The sequence below is a fragment of the Hordeum vulgare genome, chromosome 7H (assembly GCF_904849725.1).
Source record: "Hordeum vulgare subsp. vulgare chromosome 7H, MorexV3_pseudomolecules_assembly, whole genome shotgun sequence".
NCBI lineage: Eukaryota > Viridiplantae > Streptophyta > Magnoliopsida > Poales > Poaceae > Hordeum > Hordeum vulgare.
The window spans coordinates 63,934,688-63,958,646 of NC_058524.1; the positions used below are offsets into that span (position 1 = coordinate 63,934,688).

Consider the following 23,959-nt stretch of genomic DNA (forward strand, 5'->3'; position numbering starts at 1 on the left):
TTTGGGTAACCTATGAAGACGCACTTTTCCGCTTTGGGTTCCAGCTTCTCAGGCTGAAGCTTTTTGACATAAGCATCACATCCCCAAACTTTAAGAAACGACAACTTTGGCCTTTTGCCATACCACAGTTCGTATGGTGTCGTCTCAACGGATTTTGATGGTCCCTATTTAAAGTGAATGCAGCTGTTTCTAATGCATAACCCCAAAATGATAATGGCAAATCGGTAAGAGACATCATAGATCACACCATCTCTAATAAAGTACGACTACGACGTTCGGACACACCATTATGTTGTGGTGTTCCAGGCGGTGTCAATTGTGAAACAATTCCACATTGTCTTAAGTGAGCACCAAACTCGAAACTCAGATATTCACCCCCACGATCTGACCGCAGGAACTTGATCTTCTTGTTACGATGATTTTCAACTTCACTCTGAAATTGCTTGAACTTTTCAAATGTTTCAGATTTGCGCTTCATCAAGTAGACATAACCATATCTACTCAAATCATCAGTGAAGGTGAGAAAATAACGATATCCGCCGCGTGCCTCTACGCTCATCGGACCACACACATCGGTATGTATGATTTCCAACAAGTCACTTGCACGCTCCATTGTTCCGGAAAACGGAGTTTTAGTCATCTTGCCCATGAGGCATGGTTCGCACGTGTCAAGTGAATCAAAGTCAAGTGACTCCAAAAGTCCATCGGCATGGAGTTTCTTCATGCGCTTTACACCAATATGACCTAAGCGGCAGTGCCACAAAAATATGGCGCTATCATTGTTAAGTCTAACTCTTTTGGTCTCAATGTTATGTATGTGTGTATCACTATTAAGATTCAATATGAACAATCCTCTCACATTGGGTGCATGACCATAAAAGATGCTACTCATAGAAATAGAACAACCATTATTCTCTGACTTAAAAGAGTAACCGTCTCGCAATAAACAAGATCCAGATATAATGTTCATGCTCAACGCAGGCACTAAATAACAATGATTCAAGTTCATAACTAATCCTGATGGTAACTGAAGTGAAACTGTGCCGAAGGCGATTGCATCAACCTTGGAACCATTTCCTACGTGCATCGTCACTTCATCTTTCGCCAGCCTTCGTCTATTCCGCAGTTCCTGTTTCGAGTTGCAAATATGAGCAACAGAACCGGTATCGAATACCCAGGCACTACTACGAGAGCCGGTTAAGTACACATCAATAACATGTATATCAAATATACCTGATTTTTCTTTGGCCGCCTTCTTATCAGCCAGATACTTGGGGCAATTGCGCTTCCAGTGACCCATACCCTTGCAATAGTAACACTCTGTTTCAGGCTTAGGTCCAGCTTTGGGTTTCTTCGTCGGATTGGCAACAGGCTTGCCGCTCTTCTTCGAATTACCCTTCTTGCCTTTGCCGTTTCTCTTAAAACTAGTGGTCTTATTCACCATCAACACTTGATGCTCTTTACGGAGTTCAGACTCTGCGACTTTCAGCATCGCAAACAACTCGCCGGGAGACTTGTTCATCCCTTGCATGTTGTAGTTCAACACAAAGCCTTTATAGCTTGGCGGCAGTGATTGAAGGATTCTGTCAGTGATAGCTTCTTGCGGGAGTTCAATCCCCAGCTCAGCTGGACGGTTTGAGTACCCAGACATTTTGAGCACATGTTCACTGACAGACGACTTCTCCTCCATCTTGCAAGCATAGAATCTATCGGAGGTCTCATACCTCTCGATCCGGGCGTTCTTCTAAAAGATAAACTTCAACTCCTGGAACATCTCAAATGCTCCATGACGCTCAAAGCGACGTTGAAGTCCCGGTTCTAAGCCATACAAGACTGCACATTGAACTATTGAGTAGTCCTCCTTACGTGCTAACCAAGCGTTCTTAACATCCTGATCAACCGTAGCGGGTGGTTCATCTCCTAGCGCAGCATTAAGGACATAATCCTTCTTCCCAGCTTGTAAGATTAGCTTAAGATTACGAGCCCGGTCTACAGAGTTGCTTCCATCATCTTTCAACTTAGCTTTCTCTAGGAACGTATTAAAATTCAGGATGATTGTCGCGTGAGCCATGATCTACAACACAAATATATTCAAAGTGGACTTAGACTATGTTCAAGATAATTAGAATTTAACTTAATCAAATTATTCGCTAAACTCCCACTCAAAAAGTACATCTCTCTAGTCATTTGAGTGGTTCATGATCCACTTACACTAGCTCAAGTCCGATCATCACGTGAGTTGAGTATAGTTTCAGTGGTAAGCATCCCTATGCTAATCATATCATCTATATGATTCATGATCGACCTTTCGGTCTCATGTGTTCCGAGGCCATGTCTGCACATGCTAGGCTCGTCAAGCTTAACCCGAGTGTTCCGCGTGCGCAACTGTTTTGCACCCGTTGTATGTGAACGTTGAGTCTATCACACCCGATCATCACGTGGTGTCTCGAAACGACGAACTGTAGCAACGTTGCACAGTCGGGGAGAACACAATTTCGTATTGAAATTTTAGTGAGAGATCACCTCATAATGCTACCGTCGTTCTAAGCAAAATAAGGTGCATAAAAGGATTAACATTACATGCAATTCATAAGTGACATGATATGGCCATCATCACGTGCTCCTTGATCTCCATCACCAAAGCACCGGCACGATCTTCTTGTCACCGGCGCCACACCATGATCTCCATCAACGTGCCGCCATCGGGGTTGTCGTGCTACTCATGCTATTACTACTAAAGCTACATCCTAGCAAAATAGTAAACGCATCTGCAAGCACAAACGTTAGTTATAAAGACAACCCTATGGCTCCTGCCGGTTGCTGTACCATCGACGTGCAAGTCGATATTTCTATCACAACATGATCATCTCATACATCCAATATATCACATCACATCGTTGGCCATATCACATCACAAGCATACCCTGCAAAAACAAGTTAGACGTCCTCTAATTTTGTTGTTGCATGTGTTTACGTGGTGACCATGGGTATCTAGTAGGATCGCATCTTACTTACGCAAACACCACAACGGAGATATATGAGTTGCTATTTAACCTCATCCAAGGACCTCCTCGGTCAAATCCGATTCAACTAAAGTTGGAGAAACTGACACCCGCCAGTCATCTTTGAGCAACGGAGTTACTCGTAGCGATGAAACCAGTCTCTCGTAAGCGTACAAGTAATGTCGGTCCGTGCCGCTTCGATCCAACAATACCGCAGAATCAAGAAAAGACTAAGGAGGGCAGAAAAACGCACATCTCCGCCCACAAAAAACTTTTGTGTTCTACTCGAGAAGACATCTACGCATGAACCTAGCTCATGATGCCACTGTTGGGGAACGTCGCATGGGAAACAAAAATTTTCCTACGCGCACGAAGACCTATCATGGTGATGTCCATCTACGAGAGGGGATGTGTGATCTACGTACCCTTGTAGACCGTACAGCAGAAGCGTTAGTGAACGCGGTTGATGTAGTGGAACGTCCTCACATCCCTCGATCCGCCCCGCGAACTATCCCGCGATCAGTCCCACGATCTAGTGCCGAACGGACGGCACCTCCGCGTTCAGCACACGTACAGCTCGACGATGATCTCGGCCTTCTTGATCCAGCAAGAGTGACGGAGAGGTAGAAGAGTTCTCCGGCAGCGTGACGGTGCTCCGGAGGTTGGTGATGATCTCGTCTCAGCAGGGCTCCGCCCGAGCTCCGCAGAAACGCGATCTAGAGGTAAAACCATGGAGATATGTGGTCGGGCTGCCGTGGCAAAAGTTGTGTCAAATGAGCCCTAAAACCCCACTATATATAGGAGAAGGAGGGGGAGCCTTGCCTTGGGGTCCAAGGACTCCCAAGGGGTCGGCCGAGCCAAGGGGGGAAGGTCTCCCCCCCCCCCAAACCGAGTTGGACTTGGTTTGGTGGGTGGGAGTCCTTCCTTTCCTTCCCACCTCCCCTTTTTTTCTCCTTGATTTTATTCCCAATGCGCATAGTCCCCTTTTGGGCTGTCCCACCAGCCCACTAAGGGCTGGTGCGCCACCCTCAAGGCCTATGGGCTTCCCCGGGGTGGGTTGCCCCCCCTCGGTGAACTCCCGGAACCCATTCATCATTCCCGGTACATTCCCGGTAATTCCGAAAACCTTCCGGTAATCAAATGAGGTCATCCTATATATCAATCTTCGTTTCCGGACCATTTCGTAAACCCTCGTGACGTCCGTGATCTCATCCAAGACTCCGAACAACATTCGGTAACCAACCATATAACTCAAATACGCATAAAGCAACGTCGAACCTTAAGTGTGCAGACCCTGCGGGTTCGAGAACTATGTAGACATGACCCGAGAGACTCCTCGGTCAATATCCAATAGCGGGACCTGGATGCCCATATTGGATCCTACATATTCTACGAAGATCTTATCGTTTGAACCTCAGTGCCAAGGATTCATATAATCCCGTATGTCATTCCCTTTGTCCTTCGGTATGTTACTTGCCCGAGATTCGATCGTCAGTATCCGCATACCTATTTCAATCTCGTTTACCGGCAAGTCTCTTTACTCGTTCCGTAATACAAGATCCCGCAACTTACACTAAGTCACATTGCTTGCAAGGCTTGTGTGCGATGTTGTATTACCGAGTGGGCCCCGAGATACCTCTCCGTCACACGGAGTGACAAATCCCAGTCTCGATCCATACTAACTTAACGAACACCTTCGGAGATACCTGTAGAGCATCTTTATAGTCACCCAGTTACGTTGCGACGTTTGATACACACAAAGTATTCCTCCGGTGTTAGTAAGTTATATGATCTCATGGTCATAGGAATAAATACTTGACACGCAGAAAACAGTAGCAATAAAATGACACGATCAACATGCTAGTCTATTAGTTTGGGTTTAGTCCATCATGTGATTCTCCTAATGACGTGATCCAGTTATCAAGCAACAACACTTTGTTCATAATCAGAAGACACTGACTATCGTTGAACAACTGGCTAGCCAACTAGAGGCTTGCTAGGGACAGTGTTTTGCCTATGTATCCACACATGTATATACGTCTTCATTCAATACAATTATAGCATGGATAATAAACGATTATCTTGATACAGGAATTATAATAATAACTATATTTATTATAGCCTCTAGGGCATAATTCCAACAATCTTATGGTCATAGGAACATATACTTGACATGGAGAAAAACAGTAGCAATAAAACGACACGATGACATGATATGTTCATAGTTTGGGTCTTGTCCATCACATCATTCTCCTAATGATGTGATCCGTTATGAAGTGACAACCCTTGTTTATAGCTAGGAAACCTTAACCATCTTTGATCAACGAGCTAGTCAACTAGAGGCTTACTAGGGACAGTGTGTTGTCTATGTATCCACACATGTATCTGAGTTTCCATTCAATACAATTCTAGCATGGATAATAAGCAATTATTTTGAACAAGGAAATATAATAATAACTATTTTATTATTGCCTCTGGGGCATATTTCCAACAGGACAACGGTAGTACCGATCAAGTATTATGACGGGAACTACCGCCCACAACTGCCCAAGTACAACACCAAACCAGAGAGTTTCCAGTGGTGGAGCGGTACTAGGTCGGTACAACCGTTGTGGGTGTTATGACGGTACAACCGTGTGGAGGCGGCGGTACAACCGTAGAGCAGCAACCCTAAGAATAGTTTCTCCTGCCAGTCTAGTCCTAGCGGTACAACCGCTTGAGAGAAAATGGCTGAGAGAAGGAAAGAGGGCATCTCACACGGGTCAGAAGGTAATCAGGGTGGGAGATAAAGTGATGTATATGTGCATTGATTCACCCACTACCTTCCGATGTGAATTCCCTTTTAATAGTACGAGTTCCCTATGACCAAAGGAAAACACATGTCGAGAACACCATCTTCGTTCTTTTTTTGTCCAGAGGGGTAGCCCAATCATCTTGTGTCCAAAGTGATGTCCCTGAATAGCTTGACACACAGTTAGATCTCATAATGAATTGTCATCATCACCAAAACACTAATGATGAAGAATGCCCTAACAAACCCTCCGTCGAGTATTAACACATTATTTGGATCATGGCTAGATGGAATGGAGCCGAGTATTGCAGGACATATTCGGATAGGAGTATGTGCACTACTATGGACGGTATGGAACTACAGAAACGACATGATTTTTAACATGCAACATCTTCTAATTTTTCCTACAGGTCATATACAAAGCCACGTCTTGGATCCATACGTGGTCCTTACCCAGCCATGCAAAAGTCAAGGAGCATATGGCTATTGGGTGCAACCGTTAGGAGATGGTATCACGGGTTATTTACAACCGGTTTAGATGACGATCGAATAATAGACTAGGTGTACAATCATCTAGTACTTCTTTCGCCGAATGTGGCACATTTATCTTTTACTCCCTCCGTAAACTGATATAAGAGCATTTAGAACACTACTTTAGTAATCTAAACGCTCTTATATTAGTTTACAAAGGGAGTATCTTTAATTATACTTTGGCTCTTTTGAGAGCGTCGTATGTATCACAGACTTTTCGTGTGACATTTTAGATTAATAATATGGATGCATGCATCATTCAGATGCAAAAGCAGGGATTTTTCCCTCCCTCTTCAAAAAAGGTAGCATGCGCAACTTGGGAGAAATTCTTATTCCAGTCTTCAACGAAGCGGCCGACTGCGACACTCTTGGGTGTCGCGACCTTTCTTAGAAGCGTCAGTATGGAGGTGTGCTCCTCCTTCTTCGCACGACTTTGTCTCTAGAGGAAAACCTCATATTCGCTTGATCAGGCGATGTAGGCGTCTTCGCGTCTTGCTCCTCCTTGGGGGAATCGTCTCGGAGCCAACCACGACTGGGAGAATGGTGGATGTCAGCATCTTGGTCGCGTGGTTTGTTGAGGCGGGTGGCGCTGGTTTCTGTTTGGCAACAATGATGGCATCGAGAGGAGCTTGAGTCGCGGTGTAAGACTTTGGTAGTTGGTTCCTCCCGGGGTGTCTAAGGTGTTCTTTCGTAGGTTGCTTGGTTGCTTTAAAGTGGAAGCTGCGATGGAGCGTGTCTAGGTGGTGACGATGGCAGACACTCGGTGATCGTTTGTGGAGGGCATGGTCGGCGCAAGTCCTGCATAAATCTCGTACGAGGCTCTTCGTCAAAGACAGAGTTATCTGTTGCTTGCCCGTATGTGTGGCCTTATGTTGTCATGCGTTTGGCTTTTATGCAGCTACTTCTGGGCTGGCTTCGACGTTGGAGCTCTGTGATGAAGTCGTATTCGCTCGTTCGAAGGTAACCTATGGTGACAATTATGCATGTGACTTCTCGACGATGTTTTTCTTCTTTACAACTTTGTGTTTCATGTGGGTGGCTAGGTTGACCGGTGGTGCTCATGCCATGGGTTCGATTGTATCAATTTTAGCTCAGTTTTTCGCCAATTAACCAGGCAATTCTAACTTCTTTTTAATCAATGTAAATGACATGTCTTTTGCGTGATTTCAAACCAAATAAACAAATGGGGACCATCAATTGTCCGCAATTGTACAAAAGACATCTTATTCACGAGTAATTTAGTGTTCCTGCCTATTACTAGGGCAATGTCATTCATACTAGCTCTAGGGCTAGTTCTTTTATTGGATATTTAGGGCTTCTAGAATAATTGCACCTTACCCGGCACTTATCTTAAAAGCTCAATCAAAAATATTTTTTTAAACCTACTAATCAAGTCTTATTTAATAAGTTTAAAGTAAATTGATTTGACTTCTAGAATAAGTGAGATAGAGGACAACTTATTCCAGAATAAGTTGGATAAGGACATCTTATTCTAAAAGCCAACAAAATACATGAGACACCCAATTGTGCTATGGAATTGGGAAGCGAGGGAGACGATCAAACACTAACAACACACTACATTTTTCTGGTCAGAAAAGAAAAAAAATACGTACAGCTTATGCCAGCTGTAAAGGAGGTGGCGAGTGGCGGTGACGTATGAAAGTAAACATCAGCCGAATTAACCATCCACACAGCTTGTGCCGAGCTAACTCAGAGCATGACATGTGTGTCCTACGGCCTCCGGCCCACGAGCCAGTGAGAAAGGGAAATGGTCGAGTAACATGACTAACATCTCGTCTTATCGCGCTGCAGGAAATTCCCGTCCAATACACGGAGAACTGTGGTCCCCACTCCGTAACAGATTTTTTCACCCCCGCAGTCCACAGAAACTACCTGCAGTGTGGTGGTGGCGACAGCGCGGTGTGCGGTAAAAAAATACTACTACCTTGTACACCGGACGGGAAGGTGGACCCACCTTGTCAGTGAGAGGTTGGCTGTAAATTCGGCGACTTCCTGCTCAAGGAAGCCCAAGTAACCGCCGTGAGACGGTGCGATCATTTTCCTGTCTATAAATTTCCCCCTCATTGCCAGAGTAAAATACATGTATGGTCCTTCAATTTGGTGGCTATGTCCACAATGATCCTTAAACTCAGAAACGGCTTCAATGCAGTCTCAGAACTTGCAAATACTGTTTTAATACGGTCCTTAAACTTGACAAACCTGTCTTATGATACGTTTCACATACTCCCTCCGGTTTCAAATATTTGTCTTGGATTTGTCTAGATACGGATGTTCTAACACTAAACATGTCTAGATACATCCACATCTAGACAAACTCAAGACAAATAATATGAACAGAAGGAATTATGTTTCTTGTACTCCGCAACTTTTTGCTTAAAATAATATGAACAGAAGGAATTGTGTCAACATGTACTAACAATATATTGCTTAAAATAATTCTTACATTTCCAAAACCACATTTAACATGCTTTTATTACGTTTCTAGAATTTATTATTATGACACAATAATTTTAAATACACACTGAACACTTTTCAAAACACAACATTGTCATTTTTTTAATAATTGAGTATTTTAAGTATAGAATGGAATACACAATAATTGTCCGTGCTTGTGGCCATTTTTTAAATGCATAACAAACATTTTTTAAAGACGTTTGTAAATTTTTATTACACATGTAACATTTTCCAAGAAGATATTTACAGTTATTAATACACATGAAATTTTCCCACTTAGGTTTTCCTTCCATTTCTGTTTCCAAATGGAAAAATAATAATATAAAAACATGAACTTGAAAAAACTAAAACAAACTTCTATGGTGCAATAGGAGTGCCATATATAATAAATATAGATATAGAAAAACAATTGACGAGGAACGCAAGAACCCTATAATTTAGATCAAGTAGAGCATTACATGGTGGTCAGCTTGTGTGTACTAAGCAAACCGCACTAAAAGACCCGGAGGTCTTATGTTCGACCCTGTGTATTTGGATTTTTTTTGTTCCTCATACTGGCAGGTGAAACCCACATTACACATTTAACTTTAGGTGTTTTCTTGCAATTAAATATAATCAGAGGCAGTTTAAAAAAACTTCGTGCAGTACACGAAACATATGTGAGACGTATCACAGGACCAGTTCGTCAAGTTTAAGGACCGTATTGAAGCGGTATTCTCAAGTTCTAGGACCGTATTGAAACAGTTTGTGAGTTTGAAGACCATTGTGGACATCGCCATCAAGTTTGAGGACCATACATGTATTTGACTCTCATTGCCACATCCTCCATTCTCTCGCCTCATTCACCCGCAGAATATCCCACGCAACACTGTTGTAATTGAAAAGAGAGAGATGTAATGAAAACAACTATCCATTTTATTTTTTATGATGAACTTTATACGACAGGGAAAGGCGGTTTCGCATATGTGGTTCCCGCATCGTGCGTGCGGTTACAAGTAGGAATTAACTTAATTAATTACATAATTAATTAAACTCTAACACTCCCCCTAATCTCTACTTGTCCTTGAACGTGTTCATCATCTTGTAATAATCTCCTCCAAAAATCCTGTGGGAAAAATATAAGGAGTGGTGTAGTATATGCAGCTAAAACTCCTTCAAACCCTGTGGGAAAATAAGGAGAAAATGATACCGCATATAATGGTTATTGCCTCCGTTAACTCCATATGAAATGCATCCATAGAATAAGAGGACAATAAACATGTCGTATATACTTTTCCTAAAAACCCCGGTCGGGAAAACAGATAGTATGACATGTGTTCTTATGCTGATATTACCTCATTAAAAACCTTGATGAGAACCTCTAGAGTAAACTCATAAAGGGAAAAAGAGTGTAATATGAGGCTTTGAACAGGAACAGTTCAGGAAGATACTCCCCCTGACTCTTGCAAATCTCGGAGCCGTCGCATACCAATTCCATGAAGGTATTTCTGGAATGTTGAAGCTGGTAGAGACTTTGTGAAAAGATCAGCGAGATTATCACATGACTTGACTTGCAAGATGTTGATTTCACCACTTTTCTGGAGTTCATGGGGATAAAACAACTTAGGGGCAATATGCTTAGTGATATTGCTCTTTATGTATCCTGTTTGCATCTGTGCAACACAAGCCGCATTATCTTCATAGATAATGGTAGGTGATTCGATAGAACCAATTCCACATGACTGTTGTATGTGGTTTATCATTCTGCGAAGCCACGTGCATTCACGTGATGCCTCATATAAAGCAATTATTTCAGAATGATTGGTAGATGTTGCAACTAGGGTCTGTTTCGAAGACTTCCATGATATAGCAGTTCCACCATGTAGGAACACAAAACCGGTCTGCGATCTGGCATTATGGGGATCAGATAAATAGCCAGCATCTGTATATCCAATTATACTAGAGTCCAGTTTTTCCTGGAATTGAAAGTATAGACCAAGATCCTTTGTGCCTTGGAGATATCGAAAGACATTCTTGACTCCCGACCAATGGCGTTTGGTAGGAGCTGCGCTGTGTCTAGCAAGTAGATTTACTACAAATGCAATATCGGGTCTTGTGCAATTTGCAAGATACATAAGCGCTCCAATAGCACTGAGATATGGAACCTCGGGTCCCAAAATCTCTTCACCATCATCCCTTGGTCTGAACGGATCTTTCTCTACGTCTAGAGATCGAACCACCATGGGAGTTTTAGATGGGTAGGATTTGTCCATATTGAATTTCTCCAATATTTTCTGGATATAGGCAACTTGGTGTACCATTATTCCTGAGGTAAGGTGCTCGAGTTGGAGACCCAAGCAAAATTTGGTTTGACCCAAATCCTTCATCTCAAATTCCATCTTTAGGTGATTGCGTGCTTTATCAATATCTGGTGCGTTGCCGATGATGTTGAGATCATCAACATACACAGAAATGATGCAAAATCCTGTAGAGGACTTCTTGATGAAGACACATGGGCAATCATCACTATTGGAGTAACCTTTCTGAAGAAGGAACTCACTTAGTCGGTTGTACCACATCCGCCCCGACTGTTTTAAGCCATATAATGACTTATTCAGCTTTACACAATATATGTTGCGTTTGGCATTGTTACTCGGGACAGAGATACCGTCAGGAACCTTCATATATATGTCCGAATCTAGTGACCCGTAAAGATATGCGGTCACGACGTCCATCAACTGCATGGATAGACGATTTTGTACTGCCATTGGTATAAGATATCGGAAAGTTGTTCCACTCATTACTGGAGAGTATGTCTCATTGAAATCAATGCCGGGTTTCTGCGTAAAACCTTGTGCTACGAGCCTTGCTTTATATCTCACCACCTCATTGTTCTCATTCCGTTTCCGGAGGAAAACCCATTTGAATCCCACAGGGAAAACATTGGGAGGTGTAGGTATTGCTTCAGTGAATACCTTCCTTTTGTTAAGCGAGGCAATTTCTGCTTGGATTGCATCCTTCCATTTAGGCCAGTCGGAGCGCCTTTGGCACTCGACGATAGACTTTGGATCATGATCAGTGATAAGGATATCTGCAATCTTTTCAGCAAAATATATGTCGACAGTCGTAAACTTGCGGTCAAATGATTCTCCAGAATCAACATAGTTGATGGAAATTTCTTGCACCCCTAGAGACTCTTCGTTATTTCCCAATACGATTGAGTCTAGGTGTTCCGATGTTCCAGCTAGTTTGTGCACACTGGAGCTAGGTTGTGAAGGTTGGCCTTCTACTGGATGAAAACTACCCATAAGGTGTTCATCAACGTTGAGTTGACTTGCATTTACTGATTTTGAGGATTTTCTCCTCTCTCTCCTTTGCTGCTTGCGAGAAGTAGGTTCCGGGTCAGCGGTCGTACTACTCCCCCTCTTTTTAGGAACACGGAGTTGAGTGGTTTTAGTTGGTACCTCCAATCTTTCGGGCGCATTCCTGGCTGGAATCAAGGATTTTGTAACACCTTTTAGATCAGTAAATGAATATGGCAGATTATTTGCAAGATGTTGCAAATTAATAATTTTCCGAACTTGTAGTTCGGTCTCTTGAGTACGTGGATCATAGGTTGAAATGGCAATGGCATTCCAATCATTTTCTGGGCATTCTTTCTGGTACTTGAAATCTCCCCCTAATGCCGGAAAATGTTCCTCGTCAAAAATGCAATCAGCGTGACGGGCTGTAAATAGATCCCCAGTAAGAGGTTCTAGGTACTTAATAATCGACGGTGATTTGTACCCCACATAGATCCCAAGTTCCCTGTGTGGGCCCATGGATGTCCGCTGTGGTGGTGAGATTGGGACGTACGTAGCACATCCGAACTTACACAAATGGGAAATGCTGGGAGGATTTCCACGTACCAATTGCAGAGGGAAAGTACTGTGATATGCAGTAGGTCGCAATTGGATTAAGTCAGCAGCGTGTAAAATTGCATGACCCCAACACGAAGTTGGCAAGCTGCAATTTTAACAAAGGTCTTGCAATGAGTTTGATCCTTTTAATTAGAGATTCGGCCAAACCATTTTGAGTATGGACGTATGGGACAGAGTGCTGAACTTCTATCCCCAAGGCCATGCAATAGTCATTGAAAGCACGTGAGGAGAATTCTGTAGCATTTGTCCATGCGAATTGATTTAATCCGATTTTCTGGATAATGGGCCTGTAACTTAATTACTTCCCGCATTATCTTGGCAAATGCATGGTTTCGTGTGGATAGAAGGCACACGTGTGACCATCGTGTAGATGCGTCAATCAGAACCATGAAATACCGAAATGGTCCAGATAATGGTTGGATAGGACCACAAATGTCACCTTGAATGCGTTCAAGGAACTGAAGCGGTTCAGCTTGTATTTTAAGGTGTGATGGCCTCAAAATTAGTTTCCCTGTGGCGCAGGATGTGCACACAAAGTCTGATGACTGAGGAAACTTTGACTCAAGCAAATTATGTCCAATGGAATTGCTAGTAATTTTCCTCATCATCCCAACACTGGGGTGACCAAGGCGATCATGCCAAGTTTGGAATGCATTAACATTCTGAAAAATTACCTTGTAAGCAACATGTTCTACGGGCTTGATGTACGTATAGTACAGTCCGGACGATAGTGAAGGAATTCTTTCAAGTACTTGCTTGCCATATCCGTAATCTTTTGTGAAGAATAGAAACTCTTCTTTGTTGTCCTGATGAGTTTCAATGTGAAAACCATTTTTACGGATATCTCGAAAACTGATGAGGGTACGGGATGAATCGGGATACAGCAAGGCATCCTCAATCGTCACCTGTGTACTACCTGGGAGGGTAAATATGGCACGTCCAGTGCCAACAATTACCGTATCGCGTCCAGCGGTTGTCAAAATATCTCCATTCATCTTTTTCAGAGTCTGAAAATATTTCAACTCCCTCAGAATGGAGTTTGTGGTAGCACTGTCCACAAGGCATAATTCCTCTTCCATCGGATTGTCCCCGTAGAAAGCTATATATAAAAATGAGGAATTTTCAATAAGAAAACCTTATTTCAATACATAGAATACAATCTAATTATATCAAAGTGCTGATACAATATATAAATGACAACAATACTTATGTTCTATTACAATCATCACACATGGATATGATTTATTTAATAAATGGATCACTAAGGAGATAATGGGACTAATCGAAGTCTCCAAACATGTCGGTTGAGGCGTACTCAACCATCATGTTCTCCGTGTCTATAGGATCCTCTGATGTAAGGAGTGTCATGGTGTTGCTAGATCCGGGAGGAATTTCTTGCGAACCACCAGCTCCATTGGTGCCATCTGGATGAAGGTTGAAGTTGGCTTCAAACCTTTTCCCGTGAGGTACTTTGCGTCCCTTAGATTGCTGATACAGAATTGCCAGATGCTTCGGGGTCTTGCACTTATTGGTAGGATGCGTGTAGCATCCACACTTGTCACAAAGCTTAGTTTTATCAAACTTGGGCTTTGCGGTGCCTTTCCCACGGCCCGAGTTTCCAAGCTTTCTGTTCCGGTTGCGCTTGCGTTTACCCTTGAAGTTCGATGGCTTGCCATGGGACGCACCATCAAACTTTCGTTTGTTCATGACGTTCATATGAACTTCAGGCAGAGGTTGGGAACCAACCGGACGCTGAGAACCATTCTTAGCAAGTAGTTCATCATGCTTTTCAGCCTGAAGTAGGATATGAATGAGGTCGGAATAGACTTGGTAGTCACGAGCGCGGTACTGTTGCTGGAGGACCCTTTCCGATGGGAGCATAGTAGACAGAGTTTTTTCTATCTTTTCCGCATCAGTAGGTTCCTTCCCGCAAAAGCGTAATTTGGAACTTATCTTATGAACCTCGTGATTGTATGCCCCGATGGATTTGAAATCCTGGAGTCGGATATGCGTCCAATCATGGAGTGCTTCCGGCAGGACAACTGCCTTTTGCTGTTCATACCTCGTCTTGAGGGCCTGAAACAGAGTAAGTGGGGATTCCTCCTCCAAATATTCAGATTTGAGATCTGGGTGGATATGGTGCCTTATGATGTATAAGGCGACATATTTCTGTTCATCTCTCAACGGCGTGACTCCATCCGGAAGAGGATCTTCCAGAGTCTGGATTGCACGCACTAATCCACGGGATGCAAGAGCGATCTTGATGTCCATGGCCCAGGTAGGATAGTTGTGTCCATTGAGGTCGAGTACATCGAACTCTCTTCCAGCCATTAGTTACCTACATGGGTAAACCAGAGATTATTGATTTACACCGTGGTAAATAAAAAACCTTCATGGTTACGTTGTATTGAACGTTGCAAAATTAATGATAACTTCAAGAAATGGGCTTGAGATCATTAGTGTGACCTTCAAATTGTTAAGTTTGACACGTTGTAGATACGCCCCAAAATAAGATTCGGGGTCCATCTCTGAGAACTAGAGAGTATAATCTGATAAAAATCAGTAGATACTCATGTTTCTAGTACCTTATGTCATAACTTAATAAAATGTATGGGAGGGCACAATATTAAGCAATCATCATATCAATATGATAGAATGTAGGCTTAACCATAGTGGCGATAATCTGCTATGCAGTAGATCAACTCACTATTGTGTGGTCCCAAAACATCAATTTGAAGGAAAAACACTTTGAAATTTTGCATATCAACCCGTGCTCGTATTAAGCCAAAACTCAATTAAGACGAGGGGTTGATTTTTATTCGCAAGAAATTTAAAAACTCAATTACAAATAATACGGGTAATCAATCTCAACATGTAGAAAACACGGAAATATATATTACATCTCATATATGCTGGAATACAAAGTACTCTACAGAGATTAATACATGAATTAAGCAGGGTCTAAAACAGGGATTAGTCTACAGCTAGATCTACTGTTGATGCTACAGGGATTAACCTAAAACAGGAATTAATCTAAAACTTGCTGCTAGACTAGTACTAGTTCATTCCAACACCACACAGGATAAGTCAGAGAAGGAAACAGATATTTTTTTTTATTTCCTGCCATCGAGTAGATAAGGCACAGCCATGTGCTGTGCTAGAGAGGCCGCTACTGCCTCATCACATGCGTCCACCGCTCACGTCGTTGTCCTCGTCACAAGACCTGCCCAGAGGCAGAGAGCCTGGTGCAGCGCCATTCGCTAGCCCCAGTGCGGCCGGACTCCAGGAGCCAGCGCGCGGGGCGCGGCTGCTCGACGGAGAGCCCGCCGCCGCGAGGCCGTAGGGCATCAGCCGGCGGCGCGTCGGAGGGGTCGTCGGCGTCAGGGACGGCAGGCGCGGGCGCGGGGGCGTAGCCGGCGCTGCGGGCGCGATGGAGTCGGCGGCCGCCGCGCAGGAGAAACTGCGGGCAGCGTAGCCAAAGCCGGAGGCGCAGGCGCCGGTCGGCGCGAGCGCGGGCGCGGAGGCGGAGGCCCCGGTCGGCGCGAGCGCGGGCGCGGAGGCGGAGGCCCCAGTCGGCGCGAAGGCGGAGGCCCTGGTCGACACGGGCACGGGCGCGGAGGCGCCGAACGCAAAGAAGGAAGCAGGGGCTCCGGCCTGCGCGGGGAAACCGCCGCCCATCTCGGCAACCGCCGGGCTCGGAGACGGGAGGCGCGGCGCGACGGGGTCTTCAGCGGCGGCACTGGTGGATCCCCACTCGAAGACGGGTCCATGCACCTGCTCGAGAGCGTCGGTGTCATCCCCATGGAGTCGGCAGATGACCCACCCATGGGCAGGACACCAGAAGCCCGGCGAGGAGCCGAGCATCTGCGGGGCAGGGCCGGCGAGGAGCCAGTCGATGGACTCCCGTGCGAGCGGGGCGCGGGGCTCGGCGCCAACAGCCGCATTCGCACCGCTCAGGGAGCGGGTGCCCAGGCCGTGACGGAGCGCTCGGTAGCCACCGGCGCCGTGGCGGCGGCCGATGTAGCGACCCGCTCCATGGCGTCTTCCATCGAAGCGGCGGCGCTCTCCGAAACTACGGCGGAGAACAGCAAGGCGGCGACGACGGACGTCGTTCTGCAGCAGGCGACGAAGGTTCGTCGGCATTGAACGAGGCATCCTACCTTTTCTTCTTCCTGTCTATCTCTTCTCGTCGAAGGCGCTCTGGAAGAAGCAGTGCTGATAACGTGTTGTAATTGAAAAGAGAGAGATGTAATGAAAACAACTATCCACTTTATTTTTGATGATGAACTTTATATGACACGGAAAGGCGGTTCTCGCATATGTCGGTTCCCGCATCGTGCGTGCGGTTCCCGCATCGTGCGTGCGGTTACAAGTAGGAATTAACTTAATTAATTACATAATTAATTAAACTCTAACAAACACAACACGCACGCCGCAAGAGAGAGAGAGAGATGGAGGGGGAGGGGGTGCAGCCGCCGCCGGTCCTGGTGGTGGAGGAGGAGGTGGTGCAGCCGCCGCCGCTGGTGGTGGAGGAGGGGGTGGTGGCGCAGCCGCCGCCGTTGATGGAGGAGGTGGAGGTGGTGGTGCATCCGCCGCCGCTGGTGGCGGAGGAGGAGGAGGTGGTGGTGCAGCCGCCACCGCTGGTGGAGGAGGAGGAGGAGGTGGTGGTGCAGGTGCAGCCGCCGCCGCTGGTGGCGGAGGGGGAGGAGGTGGTGGCGCAGCCGCCACCGCTGGTGGAGGAGGAGCAGGAGGTGGTGCAGCCGCCGCCGTTGGTGGAGGAGGAGGAGGTGGCTCCGGATCCGTATGCGTTTCTCCTGTGGCAGTGGGTGGCGGCGACGCTGGGGCACGCGGCGCGCTACAGGCACCTCGTCGCCACCGGGGTGGACGAAGTCATCGACCGCTGCGAGGCCGCCCGCGTGACGCTCCGCGAGGTCTCGGCGGTGCTGGTCGACGAGCCCATCGGCGCTGCGGAGACCATCTACGCCGCCTTGCTCGACGCCGTGTCCCGCGGCATGGATTCGCTCCTCATCGGGCCCGCCGCCAACATCGTCGACAGCCTCTTCAACTGGCCCGGGCCGCTCGCGGGCGCCATCGACTTCGCCAGGGACCTCGTCCACAAGACCTTCTACCAGCCGGAGCCGGAGGGCGGGCCACTCCAGGGGGCCCGTCGCGACCTCGGGTACCTATTCGATGTCGTCCACGCCGACGCCGGGCACTACTTCAGCCTCTACGCGGCGACTCTCGGTCACGATGCCCTCCCCGGCGGCCATGTCGCGTTCGAGCTCTGGGGCGCCAACCACAACCAGGCCGACGGCTGGGCAAGGGTGGCGCAGGAGAGGATGAACATCGCCGTCGAGAGGAGCCTTGAGGCTGACCTCTCCGTTTTGCTCTGCGGGATCATACCAGTGTCTCGGGCGCGTCCCGGGGCCTGGCAGCTCGTGCCGTTGGCGGTGCAGAGGCTGCAGCAGACCATCAGCGCGGTCGACGACGTGCTGGTGCCCCTGCACGAGATGCGAGACACCTTGGTGGAGGTGGAGCAGGACGTGCTCGACGTCACCGGCGGCCAGGATCCCCCGCCTCCATGATCGACTCCACCCGCGATGCGGGCTCGTCCGCTTCCGTCGACACGAGGACGCTGATCCCGCAACTCCAAGCTCTCCATGACTCCATCGCCCAAGTCCGAGCGCATCCGCAAGCAACATGCTCCCGTTAGGTACAGTAGATTAGATCAACACCAACTCCAGTAGTAAGTGTCTCGGTTCGATCTCTCGTCTTGTTCGTCCCCTGCAGGTTCTGTTTGATATCGAGACTACGTACCTTCGATTCGTTAGATCACCGTACGCTGTTTTGTCTTTCTGATGAGTTTCCTCAGAGATGTTAGACGCATGCATGTGATTCTGGCTGGCTTGATCATGTTCAGTTCAGTACGTAATGGAGTAGCATTACTTGGCTATATTTTGGAAAGTTAATTTTGCAGGCTCTGTTTCGTTTTCAGATGCTGCGATTGCAATGTTATGTTTTCAGTTATTTAGTTTTTTGCTTGCTGTGTTATGCGTTCAGTTCATTAGTTGTGGTGATATCTTTGGTTGATCATCTTGGTCTACTGCAATCTTCAGCGCGTATATAGCCATTACTGATATGTTGTTGTTTCTGTTGCATGCTTCCACTGTGGATGGATATCTTCAGCACATAACTGTTTCTAAGCTAATTTCTTGCTTGCTGTGTTGTGTGTTCATTTACTTGTGGTGATATCTTTTGTCGATCGTCTTATCTTGTCTACTGTAATCTTCAGCACATAGGCATTACATGATCCATATGTTGTTGTTTCTGTTGCCTGCTTCCATTACATGCTCCATAATTGGACTGATTGTTGATGAATTCAAGGTGTACTATAGCAGCTATTTTGGGAACTTCTGATCTTTTTATTGTTGCTGAAGAATTAAATCTGCAAATGATTACTTGCATTCTCAGTCAAATGTAGCTTGAGGTTTGGGTGTCAAGTGTCAACTACTAGCTTACTACCTACATATTATGCTTATATGCTTGAAGTATAATGTGAACCAATGGAAAATCTAACCGTGACGCATACAGTTTTGATCATCTTAGGCTTAGTTTATGCATAATTAATTGCACTGTAATATACATAGAATTTCTTTGTATCCAACGTGGAAAGAATGTCATGAATGTAGCAAAGTTTATAGACAGCATGCTTCTTAATTAGAAGTGCTCCATTGTCCGTTGGCATGCCTTTGAGTATTGGACTTGGTAAAAAGTATATATATATGGAGTGGTAGTAGGCTTTTTTGGATGGATTTTGGTGTCTGCATGAAACAATAATTTTGTGGATCACTATGTACTACTCCCTCCGTTCCTAAATATAAGACCTTGTAGAGATTTCACTATAGACTACATACGGAGCAAAATGAGTGAATCTACACTTTAAAATATGTCTATATACATCCGTATGTAGTCCATAGTACAATCTCTACAAGGTCTTATATTTAAAAACGGAGGGAGTAGATTATTTTTCTTCAGTCACATAGTGTTGCGCTGAATTTTGATCTATATTGTCAGTTAAGAATTCCTTGATGTTTCTTTTTCCTCTTCTTCAATTCCAAATTGCATACTTCAATTGTTTAATAGGTTCCAGACATGGCATTCTAGATTTGACCTTCAAGATGTCAGATTACACATACTTCATTTTTTTAAGGAAACAGAGAAGCAATCACATACTCCTGTATTTCTTTTCCAATCAAACATGCTTCTTAGATTCATTTTAAAACATACACATTTATTTGGATAAAAAATATGATGCACATTGACATCCTGTGACATTTTATCCTCTCAATACAAAATCTTTCTACACCTACAGTTTGATCACTACACTATTGGCTTGCGAGTTGCGACTTCTTGCACCCTTCATTTATCTAATAGTACAACATAATCTCTTTCTTTTAGTCAGACCTTCTGAATCCTGTGTAAAAGTGAGTTTTCCTGTCATAGAAAAAACAAGAAACAAAAAAGGTTTTATGATATTGCAGATAGACGCATGCATGAGCAAACCTGTCATTCTAGCTGGCTTGATTATGTTCAGTACGATGAGGAACTCTGCAGAGTGCAGAAGTAATGGAGTTAATACTTGCCTCTGTTTTCAGAAGTTAATTTTGCAGTCTCTGTTTCGTTTCCAGCCGATGCGGTTGCAATGTGTGTTTTCCCTAATTTCTTTACTGTGTTCAATTAGTTGTGGTATCTTTGGTCGTCCTAGGATCTTTGTCTACTGTAGTCTTGAGCATATAGCCGTTGCTCAACTATTTTGTTGTTGTCTCCCTTGCATGCTTCTATTGATGGATGGATCAACTGCCCAAATTGGATTGATTGATTGATGAATTCAAGGTGTACTAAGCAGCTATCTTGGGAACTTATGATTTTATTGTTGTTGTCGAAGAATTGAAATTGCAAATGATTACTTGCATGCTTATTCAAATGTAGCTTGAGTTTTGGGTGTTAACTAGCCTGCTGCCTACATATTATGCTTATATGCTTGAAGTATTCTGTGAACAATGGAAAATATAACCGGGACGCATACAATCTTGGTCATCTTAGGCTTAGTTTGCGCATGATGTACTATGCTATACATATAATTTACTCCCTCCGTTATGTAGTCCCCTATTGAAATGTCTAAAAAGACATATATTTAGGAACGGAGGGAGTATTTGTTACCAACCGTGAAAGATAGTCACGAATGTAGCAAAGTAGGCCGAGGGCGCCCCCCTCTTTTCAAAAAATAGATGTAGCAAAGTTTATAGCCAACATGCTTCTTAGAAGTGCTCCGTTGCATTTCAGTTTTGAACAGGGGAAAAATATATGGAGTAGGAGTAGACTTTTATTTATTCATTTTAGGAATCCGCATAAAACTGTACTTTTGTAGACTACTACGTTGTACTGGATTTTATTTTTCACTTGCACAATATTCAGCCTCGCACAATATTGCACTGAATTTTATAATTTCTTCATTGCTGTTGTATGTGTTCAGTTAATTAGTTGTGGTGATATCTTTTGCCGATCATCTTGGGATCTTGTCTACTGCAATCTTCAGCACATATATAGCCATTGCTCGATATGTTGTTATTTCTGTTGCATGCTTCCCCTGGTGGATGGATAAACTGCCCAAATTGGATCGATCGTTTGATGAATTCAAGGTGTACTAAGCAGCAGCTATCTTGGGAACTTCTGATTTTTTTTTTCTGTATTTTGGTGTCGGCATGAAACTGTACTTCTGCTGACAACTATGTTATACTGGATTTTATTTTTTCACTCACACAATGTTGCACCTAATTTTCATCACATTGTGAATTGGAAACCTGAATCAAATAATTCCAGGTTTTTAACCCTCTTCCTCGGTTCCAAATTGCACACTTTAATTGTTTGTTAGGTTCCAGACATCACATTCCAGATTTCAGGTTACACAATATATCATTTCCTTAAAGGAATCAGAGAAGCAATCACATATTTATTTCTGAACCAAACAAGTACAGATACCTCCTTTCAAAACGTACATATATATTTCGATAAAAAGAAATACGATGCACAATATTGACGATCCTGTGACACTTGATCCTCTCAATACAGGAGCCGTCTACATCTACAATTTCATCACTACACTATTGGCCTGCGGATTGCGACTTCCTGCGCCCTTCCTTCATATAATACAACATAATCTCCTTCTTTAATCAGTCGTTCTGAATCTTGCACAAGTTAGTTTTCCTGCTAGAGAAAAAACAAGGTGTTACCATATTGCAGATAGTAGTATAGTTAATCATAGGACCATAGAGTTGAACAGATGAACTTACCTGGCCAAGGAAGAAGGAAAGGTACCATGGCCATGGCCTTGATAGTATGTGTAGATGTGCTCCCTATCCAAGGCTCATGTTTGCGAAAATATTGCCCATGGTATGGACAATGACCAAAGGAAGGGCAGCAACAAGCTGGGAAACAGAAGCAAAACAGACACTAAATTTTTCCCATCGTGTTGATCGATCATCTACTGTAGATGTTTCTCAGCAAGGTAACTAAAAGGCTGAAACTGCTGAATAGCAGTGCGAAATCATTGCTGCTGTATGTGTGCTGTTGGTTGCTCAGAATAGCAGTGTGAATTTCTGAAATTTCACACAAAAACATCTCTGTCACCTGAAACCAATCTGCAGGTACAACCGTACAGATGACTGTAAGCCGAGGAACATTTGGTCTGCAATCAACCTGTATCGGAGGCGGGCAATGCGGGCGCCTGCACGAGGAATGCGGATAGGTTCTCAACCCACCGGATGTGGCGGATGCCGGGTCCTCCCAGAGCAGCCCATCCACGGCGGTGCGAACGGGCTCGGCGAGGAAGGAGGGGAAGAAGGCGACGTCGCCAACCTCCGCGAAGCGCACACGCTCCCCGCAGCCGTCGACAGATGGCCTCACGGCACCCCCGCGAGGCCGGGAAGTGGGGTCGTGGGGATGCGGCGTGGGAAATGAGGACCAGCTGCCGGACGAGGGATGCGGCGACAAACGATGGCGGCGGCGGCTTGGGGAGTGCTGAGCCAAGAGAGTTCTGCCGTTGGATCCTTTTGGTTGACAGTTTTTTTTTTAAAGGAGGATGACCCTCGGTCTATGCATTTGAAAGATGAATGGAATCAATTTATTATCATAAAGATCTTATAAAATAATGTATACCAGGAAGTCTGAAGTCATCATCTTAATAACATTTGTCACTACTCATATACACTTGATGAACGGTGTCGATAGTCTGAGCCCAATACCAATCAGACATCACACAAATGCCTAACATCTAAAGCCGGATGCTCCAACCAAGTCAAATATTGGGTCTAGGACGCAAACCGGTCCAACGCACTCATAGGTCATCGCCGCCATCTTCCGCTGATCCATCTTCAGAGCAGGTACTGGCGCATCAACTTTGCCACGCCTGTCGTCGACGCTCCTACGGCGCCAGACAATGCCTACTCCCCGCACGCATCCATCATCACACATCTGTCGTCGAGTCTTTGCCGCATCACACCAACGAGACTCCACATCATCGATGCATCACATGGAATGCCGATCCATCGCTAAAACCGTCTGTTGGTCTCTCAAGCCAATGCACACCTCCAAGAATGACGCCCCAAGAAGGGAACGACACAAGTGTGCTGCCCTCATCCGATCGACTAATATTGGGTTTCTCCCGGAGGTAGAGGAAGGAGTTGGGAGTTTCACCACGATGATGCATTCAAGAAGGAAACGACGTCGAGGGCGTCACCATCACCGGCTCCGACCACCGGTCGGAGACCAGGTTTTCACCTCGATCTGTTACATGAGCATGCAACCAACAACATGTACACCATCCAAACTGCCTTCAAAGCCCCAAATCTGGCCACCCAGATCCGACGACCATCCACAACCGCACTGTCACCGTGGGAGCCCTCCCACACCGACCACTACATGGTGTGTGCCACCACTGGAGCCTAAGAGGATGGGCACTACACCACCTCGCCAAACCGCGAGAGCTGCCAAGAGGAATCCCGTGTGCTCGTCACCATTGCTGATCTGATCTAATCGGGAGCCGAAGTCACCAGATTGATGGCGCGGATCCGCCTTGGACGGGGACATTGCCACACCATGCCGTCGCTAGAGGACTGGGCTTCACTGCCACCACCATCCAGGGTCGCCGCACTGGGTCACCACCGCCAAGAAGTCGTCCACGCCGTAGCATCACCCATGCAGGA

General features: G+C 45.3%; 1 long non-coding RNA gene across 1 annotated transcript; it reads right to left on the bottom strand.

Annotated features, from left to right (window-relative positions):
• Positions 1-21,679: 21,679 nt before the first annotated feature.
• LOC123412892 lies at positions 21,680-22,731 on the bottom strand. The gene is made up of 2 exons (XR_006613624.1): positions 22,049-22,731; positions 21,680-21,962 (listed from the first exon to the last, which is right to left on the bottom strand). It is a non-coding gene; the product is annotated as an uncharacterized LOC123412892 (long non-coding RNA).
• Between the last annotated feature and the right edge of the window lie 1,228 nt (positions 22,732-23,959).